Genomic DNA, 11,759 nt, shown 5'->3' with positions numbered 1-11,759 from the left:
TAGTAGTAGTAGTAGTCGCACCACCATCACCACCACCACCACCAGCACCGCCACCACCAGTAACAGCAGAATTAGCAGTAAAAGTCAGATCATATCATGTTAACTTATACCAATATCAAGTTGAGTCCCACGAGACCAGGATAGGAGAACAATATATCGTAAAGCGCAGTAAAAGAAAGTCAATATTGTAAGGCACAGAACAGGGAGGGCAGTGTACCGTGAGGCGCATTACTAAGGCCAGTATATTGTGAGGCACATTACTAAGAGGAGCTGTGTATTATAAGGCACAGTACAAGAACGGCAGTATATTGTAAGGCACAGTACAGGGAGGGCAGTGAGAGGCGAGGCGTAGTACTCACTGACGAGCGGTGTCTTCTCAGTGGGCGGCAGGGACTCTGATGGTCATGAGGAAGACAGTCATGGAGAGCAGCGCCGAGATGCCCTGAGTCACCTTCTCCCCGGATTCGCTCGGCACGTGGAACACCAAAAGGGCTGCAGAGAACAGAGGGAAGGTACATGTAGGTCAACAGTGAAGTTGATGGAGATGTTTAAGTGGCATAAGGTAGATGGCAACCAGAGGAAAGGTGTACATAGGTTAAAAGTGGTGATGATGGAGGTATTCAAGTGCCATAAGGGATATAACAAGGTGACAAACAAAATATTCAGGGTTAGTAATCAGGAGAGGTAGGTTTTCTACAGGGACTGCCACTTGTAGGCCTCATCACTTCATGCACCAACCCATATTTTGTCGTGTTATGTTCCTGTGGTTCTGATGGAGGTGTGCAAGTGGCATAAGGGAGACAACACGGTGATGTAGACAAGATTCTATATGGTCAATAATCAGGATGGGGCTAGAAGATGCTATAATTTTCTCAAGGAGTGACGAGGCTGGACCAAATCTTGAAGGAATACATCAGCAGGAGACATTTCCTCGTCTGTTTGAGAACTATTCCTAACTACCTAACTAAGAAATCAACAAATTCTAACAATCTAATTGAGAAATGAACTAACTCTAACAAGCTAAGAAATCAATTAATTCCAACGAGGTAACTAAGAAATAAACAAATTCTAACAAGCTGACTAACAAATCAATGAATTCCAACAAGATAAACTAATTCTAACAAGCTAATTAAGAACTCCAGCTTATCCTAACAAACTACCTAAGATATAAAATAATTCTAAAAAAAAAAACTAACCTAGAAAATTAATCTGTTTCCACGCCAGACAAGTTCCTCCCCCGCTGTTAGAGGAAGGGGAGGAGGTAATCCATCCACCACGCCCCTCTGGGTCAGGGCGTCTCGGCAATACTGGCGGGGTGCAAGGTCACAACTCCTTGGCTTACGTCCAAATTGTCTTCACCAAGCCGGAGATTCGAACCCCAGACCCTAGTATTGTGTGTCGGGCGCGCTAACCACTGCACCACCAATCCTCTTAGGCCTCTAAATCTTTGACTGCTAATAACAAAGTAACGTTGGTGGGCAATTCTACTAAGCGAAAATTAAACCGAGTAGAGTATAATGTTTTACTATTTGTGTTGCAGATAACGAGTGTCACAAACATACTGCTCCGGGGAAGTAATCAGAACAGGGCGAGAAATAATAGATTTAAGCTTGATAAAGTTTGGTTTTTGAAAAAGATACGCAGAAATTAATTTTCAAGGACAGTAATCAGTAACGGATGAATGGAATATAACAAGAGTGACAAACAAAATCCTTAGGGTCAATAATTAGGACAGGAAGATAAATAGTGTGTTCAAGCTTCATGCAGGTACATTTGAAAGAGATAAGAAGGCACTGGATCTCAACAACAATGGTGGATGACTGTAATGGACTCAGTAATCAGGTTGTTAAGGTTGAAAGAAAACCACACAGATTTATGGATGAGGGTGACAGGTGGATGCAGGTAAGAATGTTTTATACAGAGACTGCCACTTGTAAAACTGATGATTTCTTGCAGCTTCTCTTATTTCCTTATGTTGGTAAGTTGTCTTTCCTTGAGTGTTGGCTTTGCACGTTATACACAGGGACGCTTAAGTAAACGCTAAAACTCCATCGCCTCTGTTGAATCTTTTTTTTTTTTTTAACTAATGCAAAGTTGTACACGAGTATTTTACTGAACTTTAAAGAAACCACAGCAATCCTACTTCATGAACATAATAACATAGGGATTAATAATAAAAACAGGTAGACAAAAAAAATAAAGAAATGAAAGAAACGTAAAATAAGACAAAAATAAATACAAGAAAACAATCAGTAATACAAAAGAATAACAAAAAATCAACACAATAAAAGGAAAATAGAACACAGAAGACAATTAAGAAAAAAAATTAGCACAAACTACAAACAAATATATAAACCACACGGAAAAAAAAAAAAAAGCAATACAAGGGAATACGCAAGGAACGCAGAGGAAGAGTACAAGGGAAAGACTGCCAGCGAGGAACACTTTGTCCTTAAAGAGGCAATTTGTGGCCACCGCAGGAACCACACGATCTCATCTACACGTCATGGAAGCCAGGCAGGAGGAGGAGGAGGAGGAGGAGGAAGAGGGGGGACTTGTACGTAGAAGAGATCAGGAAACGATGAGAAACGAGGTCATTGAGCACAAGGAGGAGGAGGAGGAGGAGGAGGAGGAGGGTTGCGTAGGATGATAGGAAACCCCAGAGGTGAATGAGAAAGAGAAGGAGGAGGAGGAGGAGGAGGAGGAGGAGGAGGAGGAGGAGGAGAAAGAGGAGAACACAACAAGTAAAAAACAGAAGGACTAAAAAGTTAACACTTTTCTAAAAATCAATCTCTCTCTCTCTCTCTCTCTCTCTCTCTCTCTCTCTCTCTCTCTCTCTCTCTCTCTCTCTCTCTCTCTCTCTCTCTCTCTCTCTCTCTCTCTCTCTCTCTCTCTCTCTCTCTCTCTCTCTATCTATCTATCTGTCTATCTATCTATCTATCTATCTCTCTCTCTATCTCTCTCTCTCTGGAAATAAGCCAGAGCATGAAGTGTGTGTGTGTGTGTGTGTGTGTGTGTGTGTGTGTGTGTGTGTGTGTGTGTGTGTGTGTGTGTGTGTGTGTGTGTGTGTGTGTGTGCGTGTGTGATGAGTCATTCCACTTAACAAGGACTGTCAGAGAACACGGAGGGATCACTGTTTTTACTAAAAATCATATGAAAGCAGAACCACTAATGCTATATTCTTTCATTAATGAAAACATTGAAATCTGCACTTCTAAGCTAGAATTAGGGAACACTAAATATATCATTTCTGTAATTTACAGGCCCAACAGCAAACACATAGCTGTCAATGAATTTACTAACTTCATGAATGAGTTATTAAATAACGACATATTCAGACATAATAAATCAATCATTATAGGTGACTTCAACATTAACTTACTAGAACACTCATCTCACCTCCCTACCAATTTGTTTCTGAATTCCTTACAATCACTTAATTTTTTTCCCTCATATATCCAGACCTACAAGATTTCCTGATAGTTCTGCCCTTGGCCAACCTTCACTGCTAGATCACATCTGGACTAATTTCCTACCTCGCTCTCTATCAGGTATCATTCACTTTTCAATATCAGATCACCTTCCTATATTCATAAATATCAACATTGAAGCCTTTCCAAATACTAAACATAAGATAACATACAGAGTTATTAATGCCAATAATAATAACAAATTTACTAGTGAATTAGAAGGCATAAACTGGGAAGAACTACTTGTCCTGCCAAATACAAATGAAAATTTTAACCTTTTCCACAATATAGTTAATGAATGCTACAATATATGCTTTCCTATCAAAACCAAATTTATAACAGCTAAAAGACTTCGTAATGCATGGTTATCTAGTGGAATACTTAACTCAATCAAACATAAATGTAAATTATTTAAAATGTATAAATTAGGAATAGTTTCACATCACATTTTTAAACAGTACAGAAATCAGCTCACTCAAGTTGTTCGATCTGCCAAAACTAACTATTATCGCCAAATCTTCATAAACTTTAAAAATAATATTAAGAAAATTTGGCAAGCAATAAATGAACTAAAAGGTAACTTTCAAAATAAAGACACAATCAAGACATTGCAATATGATAATAAAGTACTAAGTGATCCTTTAGACATCTCACATGCCTTCAGTAATTATTTTTCTAAAATGGCACCTGATCTGGAGAGCAAACTTCCTCACTCAAATAAAAATCCATTAGATTACCTCAAAGAAAATTATCCAAATTCCATGGTAGTTCCCATTATCACTACATATGAAATGAATTCAGTAATTAAGTCTCTTAAAAACAAAACCTCTGATATAAATGATATATCGGCTACCATCATCAAAAGTAACTCTAATCTTTTATCAATCCCTTTAACAATACTTTTTAATCAGTCTGTAACAAATGGAATTTTCCCTGACAAGTTGAAAACTGCAAAAATTACCCCCATTTATAAATCTGCCCCTCATGATGACCCCAAAAATTATAGAACAATTTCTCAACTTACAATATTTTCCAAAATATTTGAGACATTAATGAAAAAACATTTAATTAATTACTTAGAACACAAAAAATATTCTTAATCCTTCGCAGTATGGTTTTAGACAAAATTGTAGCACTTTTAAAGCATTGAATAAATTTTCTAATGACATATTTACAGCTATTGACAAGAAGTTTTCTGTTTTATCAGTATTCATTGATTTTGCTAAGGCATTTGACACAATAAACCATAAAGTTCTCCTTAGTAAAATGCACCACTATGGAATTCGCGGCCCTATTTTTTCATGGTTTACAGATTACTTAACAAACAGGCGTCAATACACTTCCTTTAGTTATGCAAAATCATCTTCAACCTTAATTACTCTCGGTGTACCACAAGGTAGTGTGCTTGGACCTCTATTATTTCTCCTCTACATCAATGATATTTCTGATATTTTTTCTGACTCTAAAAGCATTTTATTTGCCGATGATATGACAGTTTATCTAATAGGAACAGATCCGAATCAACTTGTTTTTAGTGCTAACAATGAACTTAAAAAATTATATCAATGGTGCCTTTGCAATAGGCTCACAATAAACACTGACAAAACTTACTTTATGCTATTCACTGGTAAAACTATGCTGGATTTACCTAATGTACGAATAAATAACAGAATAATTACTAAAATCGATAAATTCAAGTTCCTTGGTGTTACTTATGATAGCTCTTTAAATTTTAAGTACCATATAGATAATATTACACTAAAAATATCGAGACATATTGCATTACTTTATCAAATCAGAGATTTTATGCCACCGTATGTCCTAAAATCCATCTACTTTGCTCACATTCACACATTGCTAACATACTGTAACCCTATTTGGTCCACTACTTACCCTACATTCCTAACTCCTTTAAAATTACAGCTCAAGAAAGTTGTCAGAATTATAACTAACAGCACCTACCTTGAACACACTGACCCTCTTTTCAAACAGACCAAACTTTTAAAACTTAATGATATAACAAAGCTTGCTATAGCCACACACATGTATAACAATAAACATTATATTCACAGCATTCTTCCATCACATGATTATAGTACGCGCCACCGTGATCATCTTACTTTACCAATACACCGCCTTTCTAAGTTTCAGCATTCAACTAATTATCTAGGACCTGTTATATGGAATACTATTCCTCGCAAAATTCAAGAAGCATCATCTCTCAATGCATTTAAAACAATGCTAAAAAAACATATCTTGTCTAGCTACTAATTTATGTTCTGCGAAATCATATGTACCAAGTGTTGTTCTAATTTTACTATTGATGATTTGTAAAATATACATTGTGTCAGTTAGTTGTGATTGTTATTATTATTATTATTATTATTATTATTATTATTATTACTATTACTATTATTATCATTATAATTTTTATTGTTACTATTGATTATATTAGTTATTATTTGTTATGATCATTATTATTATCTATACTATTGCTATTATTATCAATAATATTAATATTATTAGTCATTATTATTATTATTATTATTATTATTATTATTATTATTATTATTATTATTATTATTATTATGACTATTATCATTACTATTATTATTATTGTTATCATTTCTATTTTCATTATGATTATTACCATTAATATTATTAGTATTACAATTATTATTATTATTATTATTATTTTATTTTATTTTATTTTTTTATTATTATTATTATTATTATTATTATTATTTTAATTATTTTAATTATTTAAATTAACTTCGGAAAAAACATTTCGTTCGTTGTAGCTAACGTTTTAGTTACTATTATTATAAAAATCATTCTTATTCCACCAGTCAGTATAATCTATTTATACTCTGATAAGTACTTGCCTGAAAAATTCTACTTTATATAGGCTAGTTTGGTTTAACTGTAAAGATTTGATATACTCATATATACCAGTATGTAAAATGACTTGGCCATAAATAAATGTTTCAAATGTTTCAAATGTCTCTCTCTCTCTCTCTCTCTCTCTCTCTCTCTCTCTCTCTCTCTCTCTCTCTCTCTCTCTCTGCAGTGTAAATCGTCTAACTTCCCGCCTCCCATAACTTCCATTCCGTTGAGTCTGAAGGCCAGTTCGCTCAGGTCAGGAAACGAGGTCAGGTCATGTGTTTGATGACCACCCACTGTTCTTAACCCTGTTCCCCTCACCCTTGCACCGCCTCACCCCCGCACGCCTCACATTGGCCGCCTCACTCTGCATGCTTCGTTCATCTAGAGGCAGAGTGCAGCGGTGATGCCAAAACGTGTCCCTCTGGTGTGAAAAGGGAATAAGTACAAGTGTGCATCCGTGAGAAAGAAGCGCTTGTGCCGTGGTGAATGGATACCCCAGAGGAGAGATGAATGGTGGAGGAGTGGAAGACACAATAGTCAGCTTGTTAATGCTGAGTCATTAGGCATCTTTACATTATTACACATATTGATGGATGGGGACGGTAAGTGACAGCCATGTGTAGGCCTGGTGGCTTCCTGCAGTTTCCCTTATGTGTGGCAGTTCAGATTAATTTCCTCTTTGCGGAGTGATGTCAGTGATGGCGGACTCACAGTACGGGGTTTACAATCACTTGGTACTGAAGCAGAAAAAAACTCAGGTGATAAGAGCCTCGAGTCAGGCGATTATCAGGACAGATGTGTCACAGATCATCAAGGCCTCACTCACTCAGGATGTTTGGGCCACAGCTCACTTCGTAACATTGTAACATTTACTGAAATACAATGCGTGACTCGCAATCTGTTGTTGTTTTCTGTTAAAAAAAAACAGGGAATCCGAGAGTTGGTGACATGCTGGACGAAGGAAATGGCTTCTTTTCTTGGTCCGAGCTCAATTTCAGGCCTAGCCATGCTCGTGAACACTGAGTCGGGTTATCCTGGATGTGGTTCAGTTTCATGTTCAGCAAATCTTGAGCAAGAAGTGTGATTTCATAAAATGTCTGGAAACAAACTGAATTATCATTTGAAGTGTGTGGCTCGCGCCCGCAACGCTGCAGGAGGCTCCATCCCGCCTGCGGCTCAGCGTGCGGCAGCCCCGCCGAGGCTGCTTGCCGTGGTGCCCTAAGAATTCACTTAGGGCCCTTGATTCACTCTTGGCCTTGATATTTTGCATGTATGGCTGCATCGTATATTCCTGACATCCTTATGTTTGGCCTCAATGGCCTCCTCAGATGCCTGCCCTATTGGAATGTTCAAAGCCTCGATTACACTTGAGCCATGCATCAGCATCTTGTGTACTGAGGCTGGCATATAATACCAGTTGTAGAGGGTCACACAGAGCTGTGCTGTGTCCTCAGCATTTTTTTTTTTTTTTTTTTTTTTTTTTTATGTAGGAGGGACACCGGCCAAGGGCAATAAAAATCCAATAAAAAAAATGCCCACTGAAATGCCAGTCCCATAAAAGGGTCAAAGCAGTGGTCAAAAATTGGTGGATAAGTGTCTTGAAACCTCCCTCTTGAAGGAATTCAAGTCATAGGAAGGTGGAAATACAGAAGTAGGCAGAGAGTTCCAGAGTTTACCAGAGAAAGGGATGAATGATTGAGAATACTGGTTAACTCTTGCGTTAGAGAGGTGGACAGAATAGGGGTGAGAGAAAGAAGAAAGTCTTGTGCAGCGAGGCCGCGGAAGGAGGGGAGGCATGCAGTTAGCAAGATCAGAAGAGCAGTTGGCATGAAAATAGCGGTAGAAGACAGCTAGATATGCAACATTGCGGTGGTGAGAGAGAGGCTGAAGACAGTCAGTTAGAGGAGAGGAGTTGATGAGACGAAAAGCATTTGATTCCACCCTGTCTAGAAGAGCAGTATGAGTGGAACACCCCCCAGACATGTGAAGCATACTCCATACATGGACGGATAAGGCCCTTGTACAGAGTTAGCAGCTGGGGGGGTGAGAAAAACTGGCGGAGACGTCTCAGAACACCTAACTTCATAGAAGCTGTTTTAGCTAGAGATGAGATGTGAAGTTTCCAGTTCAGATTATAAGTAAAGGACAGACCGAGGATGTTCAGTGTAGAAGAGGGGGACAGTTGAGTATCATTGAAGAAGAGGGGATAGTTGTCTGGAAGGTTGTGTCGAGTTGATAGATGAAGGAATTGAGTTTTTGAGGCATTGAACAATACCAAGTTTGCTCTGCCCCAGTCAGAAATTTTAGAAAGATCAGAAGTCAGGCGTTCTGTGGCTTCCCTGCGTGATATGTTTACCTCCTGAAGGGTTGGACGTCTATGAAAAGACGTGGAAAAGTGCAGGGTGGTATCATCAGCATAGGAGTGGATAGGACAAGAAGTTTGGTTTAGAAGATCATTAATGAATAATAAGAAGAGAGTGGGTGACAGGACAGAACCCTGAGGAACACCACTGTTAATAGATTTAGGAGAAGAACAGTGACCGTCTACCACAGCAGCAATAGAACGGTCAGAAAGGAAACTTGAGATGAAGTTACAGAGAGAAGGATAGAAACCGTAGGAGGGTAGTTTGGAAATCAAAGCTTTGTGCCAGACTCTATCAAAGGCTTTTGATATATCCAAGGCAACAGCAAAAGTTTCACCAAAGTCTCTAAAAGAGGATGACCAAGACTCAGTAAGGAAAGCCAGAAGATCACCAGTAGAGCGGCCTTGACGAAACCCATACTGGCGATCAGATAGAAGGTTGTGAAGTGATAGATGTTTAAGAATCTTCCTGTTGAGGATAGATTCAAAAACTTTAGATAAGCAGGAAATTAAAGCAATAGGACGGTAGTTTGAGGGATTAGAACGGTCACCCTTTTTAGGAACAGGTTGAATGTAGTGAGGAAAAGAAGATGAGGTTTAGAAGAGGAGAGGTGGTGTTCTACAGATTGAAAATTAGATCTTAGACCGCGAATGTTGCAGAAGTTAATGAATAAAAAGTTGAGGGGGGTGTCAAGACACTTAGGGTCGTCGACGGAAGCATACTTCCTGTAGGCTTCAATGTCGATGTCATAACCCGAATTCAAAGCAAACAGAATAACTGACAATCGATGGATAAGTTGTTCGTCCACTTTTGTAATAGCTGAAGCTTTTGAAGGCTCACTAAAGAACCTTCTTGCACTATTTCCATTATTTGTGTTGCCACTACCTTGTGCAGGCAAGTCCACATTAATTCCAAGTGTTTCTTTTAGTTCCCTCTGAATTCTTTTCTTTTCTTTACAGTATTTTTTGGTAGCTCTCCCTTTACACAGCATGTTTTTACCTGCACACGGTAGCCAATATGCAAAACACATTCCAGGGTATTTATTAGTCAATGCAAAGGAGATATACCAAATTCTAAATGTTCTGTTGATGTTACTTTCTCTTTTATTACAGTTAAATTATTCATTCCAAAGGGTTTTTGTGACAGGTTGACATAAATAACAAGTGGAAGATGCAGTGGTGGTTAGTGCCTGGCATACTTTTCCATCGGCCATGGTCAGAATCAGTTTGTGGTATACAGTATTACCCCTTCCTTCACTTGGTATCAGGTTGTGTATTTCATTTTTAATGAATTCATGTTCAGATGGAATAAGATGTGGAGTTTCCTTGATGAATTGCAATGTAAGTGGGCGGCAATAAACAGATAAACATGGGGCAGGGTTTTGCCAGACTGTCATCTTGCTTCTTTTCTCAAGTAACTTAAGGGGGCATAGGAAAGTTGCAAACATGTTGGTTTCACTCATATCACTATTTGTATTGCCATATTTCATGGCATAGAGGGAATGATTTCCATTGCCATCAAAACCATATTTACTGAGGAGTTCAAAAGAGAGTGGCATGGTATGTGCTAACTGTGATCTGATTAGGTCAACAACCATTTTCTGAGAAAGCAGTAGACTTGAGGCAGTTTTATCAAGCAAGTTTTGGAGAGGGACTTCTGCTTTAAAATCACAGATGTTAATGCCCGGGGGATAACAAGTCTTTGTAGCTTCTACCACACTTTTGTAGGATGGATAAAGTGTACAGTTTCTTTCCTTATGGATGGTTCTTTAATAATTGTAAGTACTTTTGCTCATGTTTGTATTGAGCATTATGGAAAGTGCCTCGTGTGGAGTCAGAGGAATTTCAGTTTTGTTCACCAATTTCTTTATCATTTTTGTTTACCTAGTAGGGGTACTTAATGCTGCTCCTTACAAATCTTCGCAGCATGATTTTTCCCAGAATTCCTAAGTTTCATCTGAGCTGCAAAGACAAGCTCTTCTGCTGAATATTTCTTCTTCTGTTTTTCTTGGCTTTGTTCTTTCACTAGCAGTTTTGAAGTCTGCAGATGATCGACCTGCTTCACTGGTGTTTGAGATCTCATGTTGTGTACTGTCCTCAATTTCCTGTAATTTTAATTCCTTTGAGAGCCTTTTGGAACCTGGCATTGATGTAATTTGCCTTTCTCCATCGTGTCTGGAAGTCATTTTTAAAGATTGAAATTGCTGCAGGTGTCAGTGTCGGTGTGTGGTGATGCAATATCTCATGTTCTGATATTACATTAGAAATAACTTGTTCAAATGAGTGGCAGTCTCTACGTGATATATACTTGTCTAATAGAACACTTCTAGCAATCCCTGTCATCTGAAATTAAAGAAACAATACATCTATATTTGTTTGTGTTTGTAGTAAAGTCATATTAAGCAAGTTACTGCTGAATATGCACGATTTCCTTTTGATTATTAGGGCTAACGATTTTATTCATTTTGTTATATTTGCGTGACGGCTTAACAGTTTCTTCTACTTTTTTTTCACCAAAATTTGCATTATATATTATTATATGCACACTTGGACGTTCTCTGTATATTCATAATATAAGTGCAGAAATGGTAGGTCTAACCTTGAACTAATGAAGGCTTTATCAGGTTGTTTAAACACTGGGCGGTGTGTGCGGTGCTGTTATACAAGACTGAGAGAACTTGCGCGCGCCCCTCCCTCCCAGTCTCCTTCTCGCGCGAAATTCGAGTGCTGTTGTAGATAAACTCTCTTATTATTAATGGTGGACGTATATGGAGCCCTTTTCTTTACAGACATGTTTATTTACGAGTATGTATACTCTTCCAAACTAATTGGGTATCGGCATCCGATATGACCCGATCTTACCATACAGGCGTTTCACTAAAAGTCTATTATAAAACCCAATATTAAATACGTTTTCCTTATATCTGTATTATCACATTAAAAAAGAATAATAACCATTTATTTACAGCGATTTTTGTTTGTTACATGTAAAAAATAAAAAAAATATAATGATTTTCTCTTTTCCTGAACATCATTATATG

At 37.9% G+C, this 11,759-nt stretch overlaps 1 long non-coding RNA gene across 2 annotated transcripts in view; it reads right to left on the bottom strand.

Moving 5' to 3' along the window:
- The window catches only part of LOC135097274 (uncharacterized), an 84,909-nt gene extending 84,407 nt beyond the window's left edge, over window positions 1-502 (bottom strand). For both annotated transcript variants that reach the window (XR_010265551.1, XR_010265553.1), the window contains exon 1: window positions 360-502. This is a non-coding gene — a long non-coding RNA (uncharacterized LOC135097274). The remainder of the gene's footprint in view (window positions 1-359) is intronic.
- Window positions 503-11,759: the final 11,257 nt, after the last annotated feature.

The sequence above is a fragment of the Scylla paramamosain genome, unplaced genomic scaffold, assembly GCF_035594125.1.
Source record: "Scylla paramamosain isolate STU-SP2022 unplaced genomic scaffold, ASM3559412v1 Contig16, whole genome shotgun sequence".
Taxonomy (NCBI): Eukaryota; Metazoa; Arthropoda; class Malacostraca; order Decapoda; family Portunidae; genus Scylla; species Scylla paramamosain.
The sequence above is the reverse complement of the archived record's forward strand: the minus strand, read 5'-3'. Positions and strand labels throughout refer to the sequence as shown.